This window comes from Muntiacus reevesi, chromosome 5 (assembly GCF_963930625.1).
Source record: "Muntiacus reevesi chromosome 5, mMunRee1.1, whole genome shotgun sequence".
Lineage (NCBI taxonomy): Eukaryota > Metazoa > Chordata > Mammalia > Artiodactyla > Cervidae > Muntiacus > Muntiacus reevesi.
In genome coordinates this window covers 98,267,523-98,292,200 of record NC_089253.1, presented here as the reverse complement: position 1 = coordinate 98,292,200, position 24,678 = coordinate 98,267,523, and the positions used below count along the sequence as shown (strand labels likewise).

At 47.7% G+C, this 24,678-nt stretch overlaps 1 protein-coding gene across 2 annotated transcripts in view; it reads left to right on the top strand.

The window, feature by feature from the left end:
• Positions 1-14,135: 14,135 nt before the first annotated feature.
• TMEM51 (transmembrane protein 51) overlaps positions 14,136-24,678 on the top strand; it is a 55,200-nt gene continuing 44,657 nt past the window's right edge. For both annotated transcript variants that reach the window (XM_065936897.1, XM_065936896.1), the window contains exon 1: positions 14,136-14,531. The gene's annotated coding sequence lies outside the window, so the exon portion shown is untranslated. The remainder of the gene's footprint in view (positions 14,532-24,678) is intronic.

Here is a 24,678-nt window from a genome sequence, read left to right as displayed (position 1 = left end):
AAAATACTATATGGGCCAAATCAAGCTGTGGACTACATATGAATCAGAAGATGTCAGGTAGGGGCTGGTCTCCCTGCCAGGTTTTCCCTGGGCCCAGCATGGGGTGGGAGCTGGGATGAGGAATGGCTCAGCGGGGATTTGCAGGGACCAATAGCCAGCAGCCAGTCTAGGTGGAAACCATTGGCCCCCATATGCTCCTAGAGTGGGGTGAGGGGGGCAGCGCTACACAAGGCTCTCAGAACCTAGAAGCAACCCCAGCAAAGAGGGGAGGTGAACATGTCTGCACCTGCAGAACATTTCTGCACCTGGATCCTAATTTATTGGATCATAAATTAGGCTGAGTCATGATAAAATAGTTACATTTCCTGCCAGCTTGAGTTTGTGGTCTGAGTCTCATCTCCTCTGGTGATTTGGATCAGCCAATCAGTGGTATAGATTGGTATAGAATTTAAAGACTCAAGAGACAGTTTTCTATAACAGGTTAACCTGGGGTATCCTCTAAGGCACATTAATAAAGTTTCCTTTATGTTCATTTGGGAAGGTCCCCTGGAGGAGGAAATGGCAACCCCCTCCAGTATTTTTGCCTAGAGAATCCATGGATAGAGGAGTCTGGTGGGCTATAGTCCATGAGGTCTCAGAAAGTCAGACACTACTGACCAACTAATACTAATACTATGCTGTGTATGGGTTTTGGGGTTGTTTTTTTTTTGAGAATTCTTTTATCCCTTATGTCTCTGTGTATTCATTTATTTTATTTATATATTATTTGGGTTAAAATCTTTATTTCAAAATAATTAGATTCACAGAAATTTTTTTTTTTAATATTTGTATTTAATTAATTATTTATTTACTTGTCTGCTCCGGGTCTCAGTTGTGGGATTTTTAGTTGCAACATGTGGGATCTAGTTCCCTGACCAGGGATTGATCCTGGAACCCCTGCTTTAGGAGCATGGAGTCTTAGCCACTGGACTGCCAGGGAAGTCCCAGGAAGTTTTGTTGTGGTTTTTTTCTGTACAGGAGGATCTTATGTGTTCTTCACCCAGATTTCCCCAGTGCTAACCTTTTGCATAATTATGGTATAATAGCACAGTCAGGAAGTTGACATTAGTACAATCCATGGAGCTTATTCAGATTTCATGTTTTACATGTATTTGTGTGTGTGTGTGATTCCATGCAGTTTTATCACACATGTAAATAAGTATGATCACATGTGATCAGTCAAGATCTAGAAGTCTTTCATCACCAGAAGCTCCTTTACACAACCATTCCCTCATCCTCTCCCCTCAGTTCAGTTCAGTTGCTCAGTCATGTCCGACTCTTTGCGACCTCATGGACTGCAGCATGCCAGGCTTCTCTGTCCATCAGCAACTCCCAGAGCTTGCTCAAATTCATGTCCATTGAGTTAGTGATGCCATCCAACCACCTCATCCTCTGTCATCCCCTCCTCCCCCTTCTCCACTCCCCTATCCCCTGCCAATGAGCTTCATCTGTAATTTAATTATTTTAAGAATATTATATCAATGAAATCATATACTAAGTAACCTTTTGAGACTGGCTCTTTCTACTCAGCATGATTCCTTCAGCTCTGTCCAAATTGTTGCATATATTGACAATTTGTTCATTTTGATTGCTGCATGGTATTCTGTGGTATGGCTATACTACAGTTTAACCATTCCCCTATTGAAAGACATTTAGATTGTCTCCAATTTGGGGTTACTATGGATCCTTAGTGAATATAAAGCTAGTTTAGGAACTGTCAGCCAGGGAAGCTGTGTTCTGAGTTTAGACAGAGTACAATGTTTTCTCTGGCCCCTTAGTCATAGAATTTTGCACAGGCTTTTTCATTGGAAGCCCTAGGAGGAAGGCAGGGCAGAGATTCATTCAATAGACACAATTTTCTTGAACACTTACTATGCACCATGCATCATTCTAGATATTGGAGTTACAGTAGTGAATGAAACCAGTTAAAACCCCTCTCCTTATTTATTATTCCCACTACACATAGATGAAAACTGTGATCTGTTCATGGTCACACAGGTAAGAAATGTCCCTACTGGACTTGAACCCAGGTCTTCTGGTTTCTGGGCCACTGATTTTCTGATTCTATTTCTCTGGCTATCATTATCAGACATCAATATCAGAGCAAAAAGCACATGCTGGAAATCTTGTATGTAACGTTCTAAGCAGCAGCCCTTAACTGGGGCTGACCGACCCGCAGGGACATTTGACGCTGGAGTCATGATCGGTTATCCCAGCGTGACAGAGGGCAGCCACTCACGTCTAGTGGGTAGGGTCTCAGGGAGGCAGTTAAACATCCTGCAGTGCCCAGCACAGTGCAGAACTCTGGGCTGAAGAGCCAGAAGAGTCACGGACAACGGTAACAGTCACCCGGGCAACAGTGTCATATCGAATTTCCACCCAAACAGACACAATTATGTACTTGGCAAGTATGGTTAGAGCAGGTTGGAGGCTGATGGGGGGAGGTCCTTATCAAGTAGCTTCAAAGAACCATCACCTCCACTATCTCAGTACTAGGAGGCTTTTCTGCAGGAAACGAGGGTGCAGTGAGAGCTGAAATGGTGGAAGACAGGGACGTCTAGGCGGGCTGCCTAAAAGAGGAAGCAGAAGGACTGCCCTGGTGGTCCAGTAGCTAAGACCCCACAGTCCTAATGCAGGGGCCCAGGTTTGATCCCTGGTCAGAGAACTAGACCTCGAATGCCACAACTAAGAGTTCACATGCCACAGTTAAAGATTCCATGCGCTGCAACTAAGACCCAGCGCAGCCAAATAAAGAAATTAATAAATACATATATATTTTTAATATAAATTTATTTATGTTAATTGGAGGCTAATTACTTTACAATATTGTATTGGTTTTGCCATACATTGACATGAATCCGCCACAGGTGTACATGTGTTCCCCATCCTGAACCCCCCTCCCGCCTCCCTCCTCATACCATCCCTCTGGGTCATCCCAGTGCACCAGCCCCGACCACGCTGTATCATGCATCAAACCTGGACTGGCGATTCATTTCACATATGATAATATATATGTTTCAATGCCATTCTCCCAAATCATCCCACCCTCGCCCTCTCCCACAGAGTCCAAAAGACTGTTCTATACATCTGTGTCTCTTTTGCTGTCTTGCATACAGGGTTATCATTACCATCTTTCTAAATTCCATATATATGTGTTAGTATAGTGTATTGGTGTTTTTCTTTCTGGCTTACTTCACTCTGAATAGTAGGCTCCAGTTTCATCCACCTCATTAGAACTGATTCAAATGGATTCTTTTTAACGGCTGAGTAATATTCCATTGTATACCACAGCTTTCTTATCCATTCATCTGCTGATGGACATCTAGGTTGCTTCCATGTCCTGGCTATCATAAACAGTGCTGCGATGAACACTGGGGTGCACGTATCTCTTTCAACTCTGGATTCCTCAGTGTGTATGCCCAGAAGTGGGATTGCTGGGTCATATGGCAGTTCTATTTCCAGTTTTTTAAGGAATCTCCACACTGTTCTCCATAGTGGCTGTACTAGTTTGCATTCCCACCAACAGTGTAAGAGTGTTCCCTTTTCTCCACACCCTCTCCAGCATTTATTGCTTGTAGACTTTTGGATAGCAGCCATTCTAACGGGCGTGAAATGGTACCTCATTGTGGTTTTGACTTGCATTTCTCTGATAATGAGTGACATTGAGCATCTTTTCATGTGTTTGTTATCCATCTGTATGTCTTCTTTGGAGAAATGTCTGTTTAGTTCTTTGGCCCATTTTTTGATTGGGTCGTTTATTAATTAAATACATATATTTTTTTAAAAAAGATGGACTTCCTTGATGGTCCAGTGGTTAAGAATCTGCCCTCCAATGCAGGGACACATGTTCGATCCCTGGTCTGGGGACATCCCACATGCTGCAGGGCAGCTAAGCCCTGCACCACAATGAAACCCGAGGACCTAGAGCCCATGCTCTTCAGTAAGAGAAACCACCACAATGAGAAGCCCTCGAACCCCAACTAGAGAGTACCCTCTACTCACTGAACTAGAGAAAGCCTGTGAGTAGCCATGAATACCCAGCACAGTCAAAAATAAATAAATAAAAAAGAGGATACAGAAGGGGCAGGAGTATTATTTCTCTGCTCCACACTCTGCCTCCTCTATGTCTCCTGAAGACCCTTGTTATCCTCCTTCATGTAGAAATATACAGAAGGGCAGAGCTGAACCAGACAGCCCTGTGAGGAACAGCAGCTCTCACGAAGGACCAGACCTGGGCAGGGGGCAGCGGCGATCTCATCTCTGGCACCTGCTGAGGTCGCCTTGTTTCTGTCTCTCAGAAGACAGTTGTTCCCTCCTAGGCCTGGAAGCGCTCTCTGGGCCCAGCTTCTCTCTCTTCTCTCTGCTTCTTCTGCCCTCTTGGGCACACTGGAGGCATAGGCAGGGCCTGGCAACCCCCTGCAAGGCTGTCTTGGCCCCTCTGCCAATCACTCCATGTGACCACCCCCCTGCTCCCTTGCCATGTAGGGTAAGCAGAGACATTCTCCCAGGTTTGCCCCCAACCCACACTCTCTCACCCAGATGGCACAGGGTCGCTGTTTCAGCCACCACTCACTTCTCTGGAGACCCAGATAGAGCTCTGTCCCTCTACCTGACCCCCCAACCCACGGACCCTTGACCTTATCTGGGCTGGGGGAAATGGCTCTGGGGTCTCTCAATCTCTAAACCTTTTGTTAATAACATAAACATTATACCCAGGGGCCTCTAGGACTTCTGTTTTGGAAACTCAAAAACTCAAAAACTTCACATTCTTGCAACTCAGACTCCTGACTCTCGAAATTCACAAGTGTTTCTGCTGAACTAAGCTTTTCCCAAAGTAAAAGGCACCAAGATCTGGAAAGAGCAAAAGGGAGAAAAACCAATGTCACTAAGCATTAGCCCACTGCAGCAGCCTGGGCGAGATGAATGGGCCACCAGGACCCTGGCAGGTGTGGAAGACTTGACTCTGCCCCTCCTGGGGTCCACCTCCTCTAGGGAAGCTGAATCTCTGTCCCCAGGTTCATCTTTCATCTTCTAAACCTGAATCAAGGAGTCCCTCAGGGTATCATAAACACCACTTACATGAGAGCCAGGGTGGAGAAGTAGGTGAGAGCATGGGCTCCAGGTATGTTGGGGTCATAGGCAGACCCCATCACTTACCAGCTGAATGAGCTTGATCAAGTCATTTAACTTCTCTGCATCTCAATTTCCTCATCTGTAAAATGGGGGAACTATAGCATCTTCCTTATGTAGTTATGAGGATGATTAAATGAGGCAGTTTCAAACTGGAAAAGGAATACATCAAGGCTGTATATTGTCACCCTTCCTATTTAACTTATATGCAGAGTATATCATGTGAAATGCTGGGCTGGATGAAGCACAAGCTGGAATCAAGATTGCCACGAGAAATATCAATAACCTCAGATATGCAGATGACACCACCCTTATGGCAGAAAATGAAGAGGAACTAAAGAGCCTCTTGATGAAAGTGAAAGAGGAGAGTGAAAAGCTGGCTTAAAACTCAACATTCAAAAAACAAAGATCATGGCATCTGGTCCCATCACTTCATGGCAAATAGATGGGGAAACAATGGAAACAGTGACAGACTTTATTTTCTTGGGCTCCAAAATCACTGCAGATGGTGACTGCAGCCATGAAATTAATAGACACTTGCTCCTTGGAAGAGAAGCCACGATAAACCTAGACAGCATATTAAAAAGCAGAGACATTACTTTCCCAAAAAATGTCCGTCTAGTCAAAGCTATGGTTTTACCAGTAGTCATGTATGGATGTGAGAGTTGGACCATAAAGAAAGCCGTGTGCTGAAGAATTTATGCCTTTGAACTATGGTTTGGAGAAGACTCTTGAAAGTCAATCATAAAGGAAATCAGTCCTGAATATTTGTTGGAAGGACTGATGCTGAAGCTGAAATTTCAATACTTTGGCACCTGATGCGAAGAGCTGACTCACTGGAAAAGACCCTGATGCTGGGAAAGATTGAAGGCAGGAGGAGAAGGGGACGACAGAGGATGAGATGGTTGGATGGCACCACCGACTTGATGGACATGAGTTTGAGCAAGCTCTGGGAGTTGGTGGTGGACAGGGAAGCCCAGCATGCTGCAGTCCATGGGGTTGCAAAGAGTCAGACACGATTGAGCAACTGAACTGAACTGAACTGAAATGAGACAGTACTTGCAAGTTGGGTAGAATAGTGCCTGGCATATAGTCAGTGTTCTGTGGCTGCTATTATTATTTACTTATCCTAGAGGTGAATGTTTTTCCTTGAAATCCAAGTCCCACAGGGCCCTTGTGTTTGCTGCTCATGGTTTCAAAGCAGTTAGTTAATAGGAATAGGATTAGGACATCTGTGCTTGGTCTCTGGCCCTCTTCCAGGCTGCTTGCAAAATCTTCAAAAGGATTCTCTTAGGGTCCTTTTGTTGTAAGAAACGGAAACTCATCGGACTAGTTTAAGCAAAAAGGAAACTTGGTGAAACAGGAATACTGCTCAGCCTTAAGAACTGGAAGGCCAGCAGGAATCCCAGAAGCATCTCTCTCCCTCTTTCTCTGCAGAGGGTTTTCCTGCTTTGGCAAGTGCCAGCCCAACACAGAGACCTTCCTGTACTGACGGTGGCTGCTATAGTGCCTGCTGGGGGTACCAACCACCACTGACTTCCTCCTGTTCGCAGAGTCTTCATTTGGTTCAGGCGTCTGCACCAGCCCCAACCGACTCCAGGTACATTCTGAACATCTGCTCCAGTCTGGAGGGTCCTCACTGTGATGGATTTAGGAGCGGGCATGTGACTCATCTGGGCTTCCCAAGTGGCACTAGTGGTAAAGAACCTGCCTGCCAAGGCAGGAGACTTAAGAGACAAGGGTTTGATCCCTGGGTTGGGAAGATCCCCTGGAGGAGGGCATGGCAGCTCACTCCAGTATACTTGCCTGGAGAATCCCATGAACAGAGGAGCCTGGTGGGCTACAGTCCACAGGGCCACAAAGAGTTGAACATAACTGAAGTGACTTAGCACACACGCACGCACGCATGTGACCCAGCTCCAGGAAGGGAGTGATCAAGGAAGTTTGCTGGGAGCTTCTGGGAAAGGTTTCATCATTGTTGGAAAGGGGACCCACCAGAAGAGAATGACAGAGCAGGGAGCCTGAGGCAGCATGAGTAACGAGGCTGAGCGCATCAGAAGGGCCCGCATGATGATGAAGTCCGTGTGTGTCCTTGTCAAGGAGCCTGGACTTAATGCCAACGGCAGAGGGGAACCAGTGCACCTCTCTGTGTTTCACACTGCTGACCCTTCAACAGGGAGAATGGATCCAAGGGGAGAGTTGGGAACAGGACCCCAGTTAGGAAGTAGCTGGATGAACTGACTGGTTATGAGATCTGGAGAAAGCTTTTCTGCAGGTGGGGGCACAGAAGAATACGGGGTGAAGAGGAAAAAGAATTGCTGGTTCTCTGTGTTCAGAGGTCACAAGAACCTGCACTCCAAGACATATCTTCAACAGCTCCATTCTGGGCCATCTGACCTGTCTACACAGACCTCATTAAATAGGTAACTCAGGGAGATGTGTATTTCTCAAACGAAAAAATTTCAGGAAGTGGGATGAAATGGTTTTAATTAAACAAACGGTCCAAGGATCCAATTTCACTTTGTACTATATGAGCACAATTCCTCACTACACAGACCTGATTCAGCCTTCAGAGAGGTTGGGCTGGTATGTCATAGATGATACATGCACACAAGACACATCCTTTCCTGGTGGGTGTGAGCCACTCTAGGCGAAGACCAGGTTACAAGGACCGACGTGTGATTTACTGCTGACTATGGTAAGAGTCACAAGGTGAAGACATTGCTTAGATTCTCAGAGTTTATAAATGAGTAAAAAGGTGAGGTGAGGGGGTCACGGTGGGGAAAGACCATGGCAAGAAAGAGAAGACACAGGGGCAGACTAAGGTGGGTGTGTTCTTGGCGAACCATACAGGCGGTTCCTGGACCCTCTATTTTTCTAAGTTTTATTATTAAATATGTTGTCACTGAAAAAGTAATAATTACCTCCCCATCACACACACACACACACACACACACACATACACAGGTACACACATATACCTCTCCTAAATTTCTAAGGATAATTATGTTTTGCTTTGGGTTGATCCCTCCTGAACACTTTTTATGCTTAATCAAATATATATGTCTCCATCTCTTTTATTTTTAAAAAAAGATTTATTTATTTATCTATTTTATTTTTTTACTGTGATGGGCCTTTGTTGCTGCACGCAGGCTTCCTCTAGTTGCAGCAGGTGGGAGCAAGCAGGGGCTACTCTTTGTTGCAGCATGTGGGCTCCTCATTGCGGTGGCTTCTCTTGTTGCAGAGCCCAGGCTCTAGGCATATGAGCTTCAGCACCTGCAGTATGCAGGCTCAGTAGCTGCGCACCTTGGGCTCTAGAGCAAGGGCTCAGGAATTGTGCTGCATCGGCTTAATTGCTCCGTGGTTTATGGAATCTTCCTGGACCAGGGACTGAACCGGTGTCCCTTGCATTGCAAAGCAGATTCTTAACCATTGGACTACCAGGGAAGCCCTCTCCATCTCTTTCAAAAGCCACTTGTGTGGCATCAAAATGCTTAGTCTCTTGCTTTTCTCAGTTAATGATACATCTTAGATATTCGTCTCTGTGAGATAACTCTAGCTCCTTCTCTCTTCATGACTGCATAGCATTCCAGTATGAGCCTGGGCTGTAATTAATTTAGCATATCTCCTTTTGGTGGCATTTAGGTTGGTAGCAATTTTTCATCATTATAAATAATCATGAATGAAAATCTTTGAACACACCTTCTTAAGCACACATGTGAGTTTTTCTACAAGATGATCGCTTCCTCTAGGTGGATTTTTCAGCTTACTTTATAACCGACTGAGATCTAGTCACCAATTAGAGATAGTCTAATACTTTAAATTGTTCATTTAGGCAGAGCAAGTCAAAATGAATGCCAGGAATGCTCAGAACAGTATGCAATCCTCCTAGAATCCAGACTTCCAGAGCTGAGCAGGCTAATGCCCCAAATGACTCATGTTCAGATGCCACTGGACCATTTATAAGGCACTTTCTCACATTTTGGTTCACCTGATCCTCATATTGGTCCTGAAAAATCTGGCATCACTCTGTTTATAGACAAAGAAACTGAGGCTCAGAGAGAATGAGATATTTGCCCAAGGTCACACAGCTCATAAGTGGCAGAGGATTCAGAAACCAGAGAGGTTTGATGTAATCCTGCCTTCTTTCTAAATCCATGATACAGGTTGTATCACGGTGCCTCGTATGAGAAGAGTTTTACAGTGAACAGTTAGCTGAAGAGATGCATGAAATAAGCATGGCTGAGTTTGCAGGATTATTAGATTCCACTGCTACTGTAATAAATAACCACAAACTTTATGGCATAGGACAACATGAGGTTCAGTTCAGTTCAGTTCAGTCACTCAGTCATGTTCAACTTTTTGTGACCCTATGGACTGCAGCATGCCAGGCTTCCCTGTCCATCACCAACTCCCAGAGCTCAAACTCATGTCCATTGAGTCAGTGATGTCATCTAACCATCTCATCCTCTGTTGTCCCCTTCTCCTCCTTTCCTAAATCTTTTCCAGCATCAGGGTCTTTTCCAATGAGTCAGCTCTTCCCATCAAGTAGCCAAAGTATTGGAATTTCAGCTTCAGCATCAGTCCTTCCAATGAATATTCAGGACGGATTTTCTTTGCAATTGACTGGTTTCATTTTCTTGCAGTCCAAGAGACTCTCAAGCATCTTCTCCAACACCACAGTTCAAAAGCATCAATTCTTCAGCATCCGGCTTTCTTTATGGTCCAACTCTCACATCCATACATGACTACTGCAAAAACCACAGCTTTGACTAGGCAGACCTTTGTTGGCAAAGTAATGTCTCTGCTTTTTAATATGCTGTCTAGGTTTGTCATAGCTTTAGTTCCAAGGAGCAAGCGTCTTTTAATTTCATGGCTACAATCACTATCTGCAGTGATTTTGGAGCCCAAGAAAATAAAGTCTGTCACTGTTTCCATTGTTTCTCCATCTATTTGCCATGAAGTGATGGGACCAAATGCCATGATCTTCGTTTTTTTAATGTTGAGTTTTAAGCCAGCTTTTTCACTCCTCTCTTCCACTTTTATCAATAGCCTCTTTAGTTCTTCTTCACTTTCTGCCATAAGGGTGATGTCATCTGCATAACTGAGGTTATTGATATTTCTCACGGCAATCTTGATACCAGCTTATGCTTCATCCAGCCCAGCGTTTCGCATGATGTACTCTGCACAGAAGTTAAATAAGCAGGGTGACAATATACAGCCCTGATGTACTCCTTTCCCAATTTGGAACTCGTCCATTTTTCCATGTCTGTTTCTCACTGTTGCTTCTTGACCTGCATACAGATTTCTCAGGAGGCAGGTAAGGTGGTCTGGTATTCCCATCTCTTTAAGAATTTTCCATAGTTTGTTGTGATCCACACAGTCAAAGGCTTTAGCATAGTCAATGAAGCAGATGTTTTTCTGGAACTTTCTTGCTTTTTCTATGATTCAACAGATGTTGGCAATTTGATCTCTGAACATGAGGTTATTATCTGACAGTTCCAGAGGTCAGAAGTCCAAAATTGGTCTCAGTAGGCTAAAATTTAGGTGTCAGCAGAGCTGTGCTTCTGCTTGGAGGTCTAGGGGAGAATCCATTCCTGGCCCTTCTCAGCTTCTAGAGACTTCCCACATGCCTTGGCTCATGGTCCCCTCCAGCAAGAGGGGGCATTGCATTACTCTGACCTATGCTTTCAGCGTCACATCTTCTCTGACCCTCTTGCCTCCCTTATAAGAAGCCTTGTGGACTTCCCTGGTGGTCCAGTGGTTAAGGAACCACCTATCAACTTAGGGGACATGGTTCAATCCCCGACTGGAGAAGATTCCACATGCTGCAGGTCAACTAAACTGGTGTGCCACAACCACTAAAGCCCACGTGCCCTAGAGCCCTTGCTCCATAACAAGAGAAACCACTGCAAGGAGAAGCCCGTGCATGACAACTAGAGAGTAGCCCCGGCTCACTGCAACTAGAGAAAGCCCAAGAGCAACAGTGATGACCCTTGTGATCTTGTGAGGTCCACCAGGATAATTCAGGACAGTCTCCCCATCTCGGGATCCTTAACTCAATCACATATGCGAGGTCTCTTTTGCCATGTAAGGTAACATATTCACAGTTCTGGAGATCAGGCTATAACATCTTTGGGCAGTCATTGCTCTGCCTACCACACAGGGCTCCTAGCATAGCGGTTAAGAGCAAATACATACCTTGGTTCAATTCTTGGCTCAACCACTTGCTAATGGATCCAAGTATGTAACTTTTCTGAGTCTTAGCCTCACCTGAAAAACAGGAGCAATAAAATTCTCCTTCTAAGGCTGTTGTAGGGATTGAATAACACAGTGCTTGTAGAGCACTTGAAACATAGGGCTCAGTATATGGTGCAACTGTCATCGTCCCCTCTGCCTATTATGGTAACAGTAACAGAAACTCCACCGTTTGAGATTTATTTTTCTGGCTCTTTCCCCAAAGGCATTTCTCAGGCCCTTGTCAGTTGACAGGGGGATCAGGTGGTGGTTACATTGTCAGGCTCCTCGGTGGGATACAGAGAACCTGGGAAGATTCAGAGACACTCACCACCTAGAGGGAAAAGGCTTGGAGGGGAGGATGGCAAGGAGAAATACACTTCCTTTGCCAGCTTCTGGGTTTTGCCTGTGGTTCAGCTTTGAGAATTTCTCCAGCCTCTCCCCAGATTAGCCAGGCTGAGCCTGACTAAAAGGAACACTCTGAAGATGATATTCTCAGATAAATGAGACCTGCCCAGTTGGGTGTGCAGCAGAGCAGGGCGGACCCAGAGTTGGATCCTGGCATGGAAAAGTACTGAGGCCCTTTGCCTCTGGGTAGAAGCTAGAGCAGCTGTCTGAAATGATCACCCCCAGCCCAGGCCTCTCCAAAGTTAATCTTGCAGAGTGAAATGAAAACCAGATCCCTGGTCTTATCTGAGGACTATGTGACTGTTTCTCATCACTTCTTTGGAGCCTGGAAGGTTCCCAAATTCATTGTCTAAACTTTGCAATGGACACACACAGCTTTCAAACAGGAACCTGTTGTACAGGTCCCTTCTCCACATATGTTCTCCCCATTTGCTAAAATAATATTATTTGGAGTCTTCAATCATCCAGTAAATATTTATTAAGCACCTGCAGGGAGTCAAGCAAAGACTGTTGGGAGCACAGCGGTCGCTGTCCTCAGAAGAGGAGACTGACTTGTAAAGAATTACATCACTATGCAGAGTGTGACAATCATGTCTTCTTCCTGAGTGACAGACTGGAGACACAGGGGAACTTGTCTTAGGGCCCAGAGCCTGATGGGTGATTTTTCTATAGTAGGGAGAGGAGAGGCTCTGGAGGGGACGAATTTGGGTCAAGTTCCCGATACTCCTCATTTGCCTAAAGTGTGACTTTGGGCAAATGACCTCATCCCCTTAAGCTTCAGCTTTCTGTTCTATAAAGTGAGCATAACCTATAACCATCTGCAGGGTTGTTTTAAGGATTAAATAAGATGGTGCAAGGGAAGCAGTTGGTAACTGGGTTCTTGGTCCACAGTAAGGAAATGAAGAATACCAGTTATTGATATACTCAGGGAGACTCATTACTGTTTCCCTAAATGCCTTTCCCTCCTCAAAATCACAAGAGAGCCCCAAACTGACCTCTTCATAGACACTAAGGTCCTATCGAACTATTATCATGCACGTTAAGACCTGGAGAAGGGAACTGTGACCCACTCCAGTGTTCTTGCCTGGAGAATCCCAGGGACGGAGGAGCCTGGTGGGCTACAGTCCCTGGGGTCGCAAAGAGTCGGACAGGACTAAAGGACTGACACACACACACATGCATGTGAAGAAGCAGCAATGGGAAAAAATACCCACGTGTAACCACTCTGTAGGTATACACACATGCAAATCTTGTGTACTTACGAAGCTGGCAGTTTGAAAGTGAACCTGATTGCAATTTCCACCAGGGTATCTGTTTTCCATCCTGGACAGGGCAGATTCCCAGTAGGAGGCGCCTTTTGTCCTCAGCTAGATTCTCTGACACCTGGCCTATCAGCTTTTCTCAGGATTTGAACTTCAAAGGGCTGGACACTCGGAGAAAGGGACCCTGACCTGACCTCTCTTGGAAAGCAAAACAATTTAAGATTGAAGGAGGAGGAAGACGGCTACCTGCGTGTTTAGAATCGGGCTGGGTCCCAGAAGCGCAGTTCTAGGCCAAACCTCCAGGTAGGGGGCAGAGGTGCCCTCCGAGCTGTGGTTCACCCCGCCCAGAACCAGGCCTCGGGCAGCAGCTCTGAAGATCTAAGCAGAGGCGGTCCACCCGCCTGCCACCTGGTCGGCAAGACACCAACCGGAGCTTCCATGCTCAAGTTCTCGGCAAAGCTGCAGACAAGACGCCAGCTGGGAAGGCACGAGCCAGGGCGCCCCCATCCCGGGCCCGGGCGCAGGCTCCTGGTGGGCTCCACCCCGACCAAGGCTTAAGTGTGCGACCCGGAGGGCGCTCAGGGGACCCGGGGTGGGGGGTGGGGGCAGGTCGAGGGCCTGAGATGACTCGCTTTTCAAAAACTCGCTTCCTCCTTTCCTACCTCCGCCCGTCAGTCACCTTGCAGGGCCCAGCCCTGGGAGGTGCGGGCGGGGCCCAGCGCCCAGACCCTGCCCGAGGGTGAAGAGGGACGGGCAGCCTCCCCAGGAGGGGGCGGAGGAAGAGGGGAGGCGGGGAGGCCGGCGCACCGGCTGGCCAGGTGAGCGCCCCACCTGGAAAGGCGCGGCGGGCGGGCCGGCGGAGCTGAACCTCTGCACTCGCACCGGGTCTGGTAGGGACTCTCTGGTCTCCTTAACACTTAAAACCCGGACTCCCGGACGACACGCCCTTCCCACCCGGCGCCACTTGAACTGTGCCCGGGGGGGCAGGCGCAGGCTGCTCTCTCCCCCACATCCCGGGTTAGCCAACTTCGTGGGTTCCAACTCCCCCGGCCCCCACTCCCCCAGCCGATCCGGGGAGTGGGTGTCTCCGCTTCGCAGCTGGGGCTCGGTGCCCTGGGGCTCCAGGTGGCCCGGAGGACCGAGGGGGAGGGTCGACTGGTGGGCGGTGCCTCCCGGGGCCGGAGGCCACTCGGGGCCGGCACCGCCCTCCGCCTCTCTCGGTCCCTCCCTCCCGCACGCCGCCGCTCGGGGGCCGCGCTTCCTGCGTCCCCATCCGAGTCCGAGAGCTGGCGGCGCGCTCTCCGCCACCGTGCTCCTTCGACCGAGCCTCCCCTGATCCCCCAGCCCCGGGATCGCGGCACCCTAAGCAGGCAGCCTAGGGAAGGGGGCCGGGGTCGTGGAGCCCCCAGCCCCCGGTCGCCCGACGGAGACCAAGCTGGAACCGCCGCCGCACCGGTGAGTCTGCGCCTTCCGCCCCGCCGCGCCGGGCGGAGGGACTGTTCCCCACGGGGCCCCAGAGGGAGTCGACGGCTGTGCGGGTCTGTCTGTAGGATCGTCTGAGAGCTTCCTGCCCCGGGTCTGCGGCGGAGGAACTCCGTACTCGCATCCTCTGGACCACCCAGCTCCCGGTCATCGCGCTGGGGCCAGCTGGCTTCGGCTGAGGAGACAGCCGGCCTCCGGGCTCCTGTTGGGGGGGACAGGTGCCATCCGCCTGTCAGTTCCGAACCCGTAGCCAAAGAGGCATCTTCCCCCGGTGCTTAGGGCAGAACTTCTCACTATGTCCCAGGAAACTACCATGGCGCTGCCCGAACGAGGCCCTTTCCCCCATCCCTTAATCCTTTTTGGAAATGGAGACTTTTAAGGGATTTAGGTTCGTGAGTGTGTGTGTTTTAGGTACTAGAGGCAAAGGGTGACGAATGGGGTGTGAGCAGAGTAGGTGTGACCGGGTTTCTTCATCTACAAATGGGGTGAGGTGGGGCATTCGTGCCTGCCGCAGAGCAAGTACTGCTCAGATTCAAATCACATCTCTGGTCTGCGCCCTGAAGGGAGCCCTGTGGCCCCGAACTCCGGGTCTGATTAACTTTCAGAAAGAAAGCTTTCCTAGCCGATGGATAGGATAGTCACTTTCAGAAAGAAAGCTTTCCTAGCCGAAGGACGAGGGTGCAGGAGACCTGCACGTCCCTGCGGTTTCCCGGTCCCGCCCGGGACTTTCCAGGCGGGTAGCGGCCCCGGGCACCTGTGCTGCGCCCAGAGACGCCTGTATGGTCCCGGGTCGGGTCCCTCCTGTCTTTGCCGGTGGTCCAGAAGCGCAGAACCGAGGCGTGGCCCGAGCGCGGTGGGCGGGACCGGAGCCAGCCTGCTGGGCCGCTGGAGAGGGATTGGCGTCTGATATTGCTGGCTTCTGGCTTTCGTTTTGAGCGGATCACTTGAAGATGGCTTTCCTAGTCGGCTCTGGGACCTGTGAAAGGCCTTCGCACTTTGCAGACGTCACACGGGGATCTTGACCTAGGTTGATGGGGCCAAATGGAGTTGGCAAGGAGCCCCTTTCCCTCCAAATGTGTCCCTCCCCAACTTGCCAGAAGTACCGCCCAGACCAGGAGGAAACACGGAAGACAGAAGAAGGGGAGGGGGCTGACTGTGATCTGTTCCTCTAGGTGTCCTGAACTGACAGTGTTTCAATGATTAGGGCTTCTTGAGCATGACAAAGGCCCAGGCCTGCCCCGAGGGTACAAGGTCAAGGGGCCTCAGAGGGCTACCCGTCTAGTGAATAGTAAATGGCAAGTGTATTAAAGAGGTAGCAATATAGTCAGACCCCACCATTTCCTGGCAGTGTGACCCACAGTGGGCTGTCACAGCCTCTGTGAGCCTCAGTTTCTTCACCTGTATAATGGGAATGATAACCTAGGGTGTGGGACATTCATGCCTAGCACATGGCAAGTACTGTGTAGGAAGCTGTGGTGCCAGGTTAGGGAGGAAGAGAGGAAAGAAAGAAACTCAGGGTGAGGCATGCCAGGAGATCCTGCTAAGATAAGAATGTTGGGATATTAAATAGTGAAGTGGAGTCTCCTGGAGGGACGGGGTAGGAAGGGTGTCTGGGCAGACGGAACAGCACAGGCAAAGGCATGGAGGTATGAAGGTGCATGGGATGTTCTGGGAGGTGCTCATGTCATGGCAGGTTTGTGGGAAGATGGGGGGAAGTAAAGGGAGTGGAGGATCTGGGATGAACTGGACTGGAGAGGCAGGGCCAGGTCATCACAGGTGGGACTTTGTTCAGTAGACATCTTGGAACCACAGATGTCGACTGCATGCCTGTGTGGGCCAAGCAGTGTCTGGGTGCTCAGCATACATCACTGGACAGGAAAGACAAAGAAAGATGCAAATTCCGTTCAAGTTCTTTAAGCAGAAGAGTGATTCCGCCCTGTTGATGCGTTCAGAAGATAAACCTAGCTGCATAGAAGTTAGGTGGGAGTTTGGAGAAGGTTGATAGGAGAGAGGAAGGAGGCTGGCCTGCAGGTTGGTTGGGGCAGAGAGGATGATAAAGGAGGCTGATATGGAGCCCCAGTCAGGAGGCAGAGATTAACATGTGCTCTTAACATGTGACCACTGGTCAAGGGTTAGATTTGTGGATGTACGGTGAGGCTCAGGCTGCCAGCCTGTCTCCTGCCAGAGTGAGGTGGTGGGATCTTGGCAGGGTCCAAGCCAGTCCAGCTGTGGCTTTCCAGCCCTCCACCTCCAGAAGTCATGGGGCCCAGGAGTTTCTGTGTGCAAGGAATGGCAACGCTGGAAGCAGAGCCAGCAGGCCATCTCCTGTTGACATTTACACTGGACAGCCTGCCCCTTTGGGGGGCTTCTGGGTCATGGTTCTGGTAAATGTTCTTCCCTTCTTCTATAGGGCTGGTAGTAAAGCCCTCTGAGCCCTGGGACTGGAGGAGATCGGAGCTCCAGGGCCTTTGACTCTGGGCTTCTCACTTGAGGCACTGAGAAGACTTTTCTCCCTCAGTGCTGGGGAAGTTCCCAAACTTCAGATGCCTCTGACTGGGGACGAGGTGAAGGGTCCGCTTCTGGCTACTGGCTTTTGCTTTCACTTTTGTCGTCCGCTCTGAATCTTAGAGGAGTTCTTTTTGCAGTTGACAGATGTAAGAGTATCCTTCTTCCGATTGTAAGTTTCCTTTCCTTGGAAGTGGACCACGCATGGTCTTTGACCTGCCACAGGAGGACCTAGGCATGTCCTCTCATTTGAGGAGAGGAGAAGGAACTCACCCAAGCGCACACAGCAAGTCAGCAGCGGAACCTGTTATCCCAGGAGATTGGCCACAGTCAGGTCAAAGGCTTGTTCCAGGCCCTGGGTTAGTCCAGCGAGGAGGTTGTCTCAACATCTGTCTCGCGCCTCCCCAGTTTGGACAGGTGGCCCTGTTTAGCCTTGTGGTGCTTTTTCCTCCCTCTGGATTGAGCATTTGGTGCACTGGCCGCCCTTGCTGGGAGCTCCGGCTCCACAAAGAAATGGGTCACTTGTTTGGCTTTGCCTACTCCGGGCCAGACTGCCCTACCCTTTGGAGACAACCCCAAGACACTGACCAGAGGCCATGCTCTGGGGCCAGGGGGCTTGCTAAGAACCTCGAGCTGATTCTCAACTCCTCCCTCCTCTCGGCCCCAAGCCCTGTGTCAGGACGCTAGGATGGGCCCTCGTTTCTACTCTGAGTCGTTTACTCAGCCTGAGCAGCCAAAAGTTCCCTTATTCTCTCTTGCCCTAGATTCATCAGGCTAAGCAACCTTTAAATCTGAGTGCTGGTTCCTTTAGCTCTTAGAATATTAGAGCCAAAAGGGACCTTAAAAATGGGGAAATTGAGGCCCAAGGAAGGGAAGGGACAGGCCTGAGATCAGAGCTAGGGCTAGAGCTCAAGTTTCCTGATTTTGCCTTGAATGATTTTAAGGATGTTTCTTGAAGGAAAAAAAAGAAAAGCAGAGCACACACCCTCTCCAAGAACCCCTCTCTCTGTATACTCCACACTGCCAGGAATTTAGAGGGACACCCCCAGTCACATGTCCAGAAGGAGTAAATGCTGAGCCCCCCCCCCCCCCAAACAAGGAATATATATATCTTGACATTTTCAGTACCTATCTCTTCAAACTGACATTCACGCCAGGGACTAAGCTAGTGATTAAACTTACTTGCTGCTCCCTGAACCATACTTTATCGTGTGCCCCTGGAGAGACAGACTCTTAAAGTTATTTTCGCCCCCAGATTACAAAGGAGGTACATGCTTATTGTAGAAAACTTGGAAGGAATATATCACGAGGTGCTGACACCCACTGTCCATACGATGGTGTCTTATTCAGACTTTTTTTTTTTAGCTTGCTTGCTCTATTTCATACTCTGGTTTTTCAACTCATAATCATAATGTGTACTTTCCTGTGACAACTTTTTCACACTGGTTCTAACCTGCCAGTCTCATGTGCTCCTACTATCTGATGGCTGGAGGTACTTAGGAGGCCAGAATTTTGAGTTGGCTCTGACAGAATACTCCAGGAGCCTGAATCCTGTGCACACATGCGTGCTCATTTGCTGAGTTGTGGCCAACTCTTTGCGACACTATGGACTGTAGCCTGCCAGATTCTTCTGTCCATGGGATCCTCTAGGCAAGAATACTGGAATAGGTTGCTATGCCTTCCTCCAGGGGATCTTCTCGACCCATGTCTCCTGCGTCGCCTGCTTTGTAGGCAGATTCTTTACCACTGAGCCCAAATTCTGTAACCCCATGCAAATTACTCACCACTGTAGGACTTCCAGGGGCCATTTCTCTGCATCACCGTGGGTGTTGGGGAAAGGGTCGTGTTTACCAGATCTAAAGCAAACATTGATTGTCAGCAACCTCTTAGAAATGGAGGATATCAGTTATCGGGGTGGGGTAGGGTGGATGTGATCCGCAGATTATAGGGGGGAGGGGGAGAGCTTTGTTTCTTCCGATCCTTGGCTGTGTTGGTTTTAACCTAGCCTGGTGCTCCCACCCTGTTGTCATCACGCCTCCCCCAGATCTCCCCAGGACGAGGCACCAGGGTGGCAAGTGCGGGTCCCTAGAAAAGTCAGTATTTGGTTTGCTCGTCTCCAAGCCCTGCGTCTTGGAGAGTAGGTGTTTCAGTGGCAAAGATGTGCAGAAAATGTGTTACTCAGGTGATAAGGTCAGGCACTCCACCCTGGGGACAGGATTTTCTGGCATCTCTCATCCTCTAATAGGATCACAGCTTTACTGCATGCCGGCTACATGCTCAGTTGCTCAGTCATATCTGACTCTTTGTGGCCCCATGGACTGTAGCCCACCAGGCTCCTCTGTTCATGGTATTTTCCAGGCAAGAATACTGGAATGGGTTGCCATTTCCTACTCCTCAGGATCTTACCAATCCAGGGATCAAACCTGCATCTCCTGCATTGACACTTTACCACTTAGCCACCTGGGAAGTCTAAGAGTTTTACTAATGCCAATACTAGAAGTGATCTCAATACTAAAGATCATCAATACTAGACGTGTTCTCAGAGGTTCCTTAGGCTGTGCTTACAGACTACAGGCAGCGACTTACTTGTGGGTTTGAAAATCAGTGAAACGGTTTTCCACTGGCTCTTTTGAAGTGAAATAGAAGAAAGTAAACTAGTAAGCAATGCATCTCCTGCCGTGAGAAGTATTCTTCAGTGAAACTTTCATCTCAATTATTTGTAGGCAGCTAGGCAGCAGGGTAAGAACCTTGGGCAGCAGTGCTCTGGTTCACTGGTTTTTATACTGTGATCCTGGAAAACTTGGGATTCCTTGGACGGATTCCCAGAAGCAACTCAGGGGTTTATGAGGGGCCAGCTGGAAAGAAACTCTGCTTGCAAATATTCCAGATGTCACTGTGCGAAAATCCCTTTAAAGAGATTCTGCAACTTTAAATAAGGAAAACTGCTGTTGGTCAAGCTGCCTTGATTCTTTTTTTTAAATTAATTAATTTATTTATTTTACTTTACAGTATTGTATTGGTTTTGCCATACATTGACTTGAATCCGTGTACATGTGTTCCCTATCCTGAACGCCCCTCCCACCTGCCTCCCCATCCCATCCCTCTGGGTCATCCCATGGCACCAGCCCCAAGCACCCTGTATCATACATCAAACCTGGACTGATTCTTAGAAGAAGAAACGGAGGCCAGAAAACAGAGTGGCCTTTGCGGGTGAGGTGGGCTCTCAGGCTCCCTTGACAAGGGTCTCCATGAGGTGCTGAAGTCAATACAAGTCAGACCTCCTGGCTGAAGACACAGGTTGGCCCTGCAGCCTGACTGTCCTCTGAGCCACACTGGTATGTTCACTAGGAACTCATGTTTATCATAAAGCCTGTAACTGTCAGGCCAATGGTCTAGCTTAAATTGTCACAGTGCACAAAACAGGCACTTGTTCAATACCAGCGTTTAAAACACATCACAGGGTTGGCTAGCTAGCATTACCAGACATAATTTGAGTAAACTCTGGGAGATTGTGAAAACAGGGAAGCCTAGCGTGTTGCAGTCCATGGGGTTGCAAAGAGTCAGACACAACTTAGTGACTGAACCAGGGTTCGTTAAGCCTTTTGGCATTTCTTTTTTTGATGTCCCCAGAGCTTCCCTAATGGGAACATCCTATAGGCAGTGGGCCCAAGGTCACTCAGCAAATCTTGGCAGAACCAGGATGAGAATTCACTGGGTGAGTGAGATCCTTTTTAAAGATCGTGATCCTTTTTAAAGGCGTGGGTCAACAGTGGCCTACTGTGGGGTCAGAGACACTGACTGTAGCAGTCCCAGGAGGCGTGGCTTGCTGGCATAAGTCCTTTTGGAGGAGCTCGCCATTATCCCACTCCAGTATTCTTGCCTGGGAAATCCCATGAACAGAGAAGCCTGGTGGACTATTGTCCATGGGGTGACAAAAGAGGACACAACTTAGTGACTAAACAACTTATGTGATGTATTGTTCTGGATGTCTGCAAAAGGTTCTGCTGTTTCTTCTATTCAAGACCTAGAACCACGTGGCTCTAATGCTTGGTGGATTTTATGTCTTTGCCACTTTTTCTTTTTCACAGCTGGTCTGAAAGAGACAGAGTTTACTTACCTTACTCTTGGTCCACATTTTCCCCATGCCCCGCTGGGCTTGTGTTGGTTAAGGTGTGGGCATGGTTTCTTAAAACTTGGGAATGGGGGGAATATGATAAAAAAAAAAAAAAAAAAAAAAAACCACTCACACCTTGACTCCAAATATTCAGCTTCATTATCTGCAGTGTGGTGGGGAGGGATATGTATGGGAGTTGTCCTTGGGTAATTGTTTTCAAACACTGACAGATGCAAATTCTACTATGTGGGGTGGAGAGGAAGTTGTCTTTGGCTGCCACCGGCTGTTATGTAAAGAAATGTTTTGTTAGTACTGTCAAAGTACTGAGAGTCATGTCAAAGCTATGGTTTTTCCAATAGTCATGTATGGATGTGAGAGTTGGAGTATAAAGAAAGCTGAGCACCATAGAATTGATGCTTTTGAACTGTGGTGTTGATGAAGACTCTTGAGAGTCCCTTGGACTGCAAGGAGATCCAACCAGTCCATCCTAAAGGAAATCAACTCTGAATATTCAATGGAATGACTGATGCTGAAACTGAAACTTCAATACTTTGGCCACCTGATGCAAAGAACTGACTCATTTGAAAAGACCCTGATGCTGGGAAAGATTAAAGGCAGGAGGAGAAGGGGATGACAGAGGATGAGATGGTTGGATGGCATCACCAACTCAATGAACATGAGTTTGAGTAAACTCCAGGAGTTAGTAATGGACAGGGAGACCTGGCGTGCTGCAGTCCATGGGGTCGCAAAGAGTTGGACACGACTTAGCAACTGAACTGAACTGAGTACTGTGTCTTGATCACAGAACTGGTGGAGAACTGAAGAGGCCAGCTCTGCCCCCATAGGTAGGCCAGTCTTCCCAGGAGTCACCATTACAATACAGCTGACCAGTGATGAGGAAACCCAAGAGCCTGAAGGAGGCAGTTTAACCCAAACTTGGAGAGTCAAGTAAGGATTTTCAGAAAGAGCTGAGTCTAAGCTGAAGCCTAGAGGGGGAACAGAAGGTTAGCTGCTATGCCTGGCGGAGGCACAGCCTGTGCAAAGGCCCAGTGGTATAAAACAGTTTAATTCACATGGGCTGGCACTAAATTCACATCTAGTGAATGGGGAGGGGTGGGGAAAACCATTTACTTGATTTCTTTCATTCAACCAGTATTCACTGAGTTCTCTCTATAGGCCACATGTTCAGGGTTTTGGGGTAAAGTGTTCCATAAGTGAGACTCACTTCCTGCTCTCCTGGAGCTTACACTTTATTGGGTGAGGGGAGGGGTCAGTAAGTTAGGAAACAGACAAATGAAATAAACCAATAATCATATCAGGCAGGGAACTAAAATCTTTGCCATTTCGCTACTGTCTGGTCTTCCCTCTTGGCTCAGATGGTAAAGAATTGTCTGCAATGAAGGAGACCTTGTTTTGATCCCTGGGTTGGGAAGATCCCCTGGAGAAGAAAATGGCTACCCACTCCAGTATTTTTGCCTGGAGAATCCCATGGACAGAGGAGCCTGGTGGGCTACCATCCATGGGATCATAGAGAGTGAGACAAGACTGAGCGACTAACACTTTCACTTTCACTTTACTGTCTGCAAGATGAAGTCTGGGCTAGGCCTCTTCGCTGTCAAAGCTCTGAAGACTCCACAGCCCCAGTGTTTTGGTCAGAAGGAACCAGGAACCACTCCCTAACTCACTTTCCTCCCCCACCTCCACCCATAGCCCAGACTTCAGTGGCTTTTCTTGCCTGGACTGCTCTCTGTCCCAATCAAAGCTAAAAGAAAAACTGGAGGGTGTGGGGCATTGTACATAACCGAAGTGCACATTTCAAAACTAAGAAATTAATGTTACTACTGACTAAATGACTTTATTTGGCTCTCACCAGTGCTCCCACTGTCTCATTTCTGTATCGGGATCTAGTCCAAGATACCACCTTGTACTCAGTTCTCACATCCCCTTCTTTTCTACTGATCTGTGACCATTTCTCAGTCTTTCCTTGAATTTCATGACCTTGAAAACTTTGAGGAGGCTGATCAGTGCTTTGTAGGATGTTCTTCACTTTGGATTTGCCTGATATCTTTTCATGATTAGACTGGGGTTTGAGGTTTGCAGAAAGATTACTGCAGAGATGAAGTGTTCTCATGACATCATGCCAGGATTTCCACAGTATCAGCATGACTTTTGGGGAATGTTAACCATGATCATTTGGTCAAAGTGATGCATACAAGATTTCTCCACTGTAAAGTTACTCAGGCCCCTTTTAGGAAAAGGCTTTTAAAGCATTGTAGTGAAAGGTCAAATTATAAAAGGAATTCTAGAAAGTGATTGATAGATTGGGCTCCTAAAATTAAAAAACTTTGATACAGCAAATATTAAGCTACAGCAATATTTGCAACACAACCAGACAAGAGGCTGTTTTCTGGACACAGACAGGATCTTTTCTATTTAGAAAGAAAAGAGTATGGGCTTCCCCGGTGGCTCAGCAGTAAAGCATCTGCCTGAAATGCAGGAGGTGCAGGTTCCATCCCTGGGTCAGAAAGATCCCCAGGAGTAGCAAATGGCAACCCACTCCAGTATTCTTGCCTGGAAAATTCCATGGACATAGGAGACTTGTGGGCCACCAGCCAATAGGTCTCAAAGAGTTGGACACGACTAAATGGCTGAGCACATCCCACGCAAGGAAAGGCTAAATGCCCTAGTCAAGAAATGGAATAAAGAAGAATTGCCATTGGCCCATAAGCACATAGGAGGAAAAAAGAGGAGGAATAAGAAAGAAACACATTCAACCTCATCATATTAAGAAAAGGCTGGGACTTGCCTAGTGGCCCAGTGGTTAAGAATCCACCTTCCAATACAGGGGACGCAGGTTCGATCCCTGGTTGAGGAACTAAACTCTCATATGCCACGGGACAACTAGGCCTGTGCACCACAGCTAGAGAAGCCCACTCACTGCAGCAAAGACCCAGCACAGCCAAAATTTTTTTAAAAAAGAAAGAAAATTGCTAACTAAAACAATGCTATCTTTCACATGTGAAATTTTACATGTTTTTAAAATTAAAAAAATTTAAACTAAAAAGGGAATGCTAATATGGGGAGGTGGTGCTTTCAGGAGCTGAGGGGGAAATATAAATTGGAGGACATTCTGAAAACGCATATCAAAGCTTGAAGAAGCATAGCAGTTTCAATACCAGGAATTTATCTAGAGGAAACATGATTGTATAAGAAGTTAGTGTCAACAGTTATTTTTTTATAATAGCAGTAAAATTAGAAACCAACTGTATGGCAGTAGACCCCTATAAATTAGGGGTCTGCCATGTACTGGAATAGTCCTCAACCACTAAAAATTACAGTTTAGAGGAATACTGATGATGTGCAAAAATTATTCATTATACATAAAAAAAAATTTTCAAGGTCACAAAAGCATATTGCATTAAGATCTCATCTTTGTAAAAGAAATAAGTCTATTTGCAAAGAACTCAGAGTCCAGCACCATCATAGATAGTATCAGTAGTT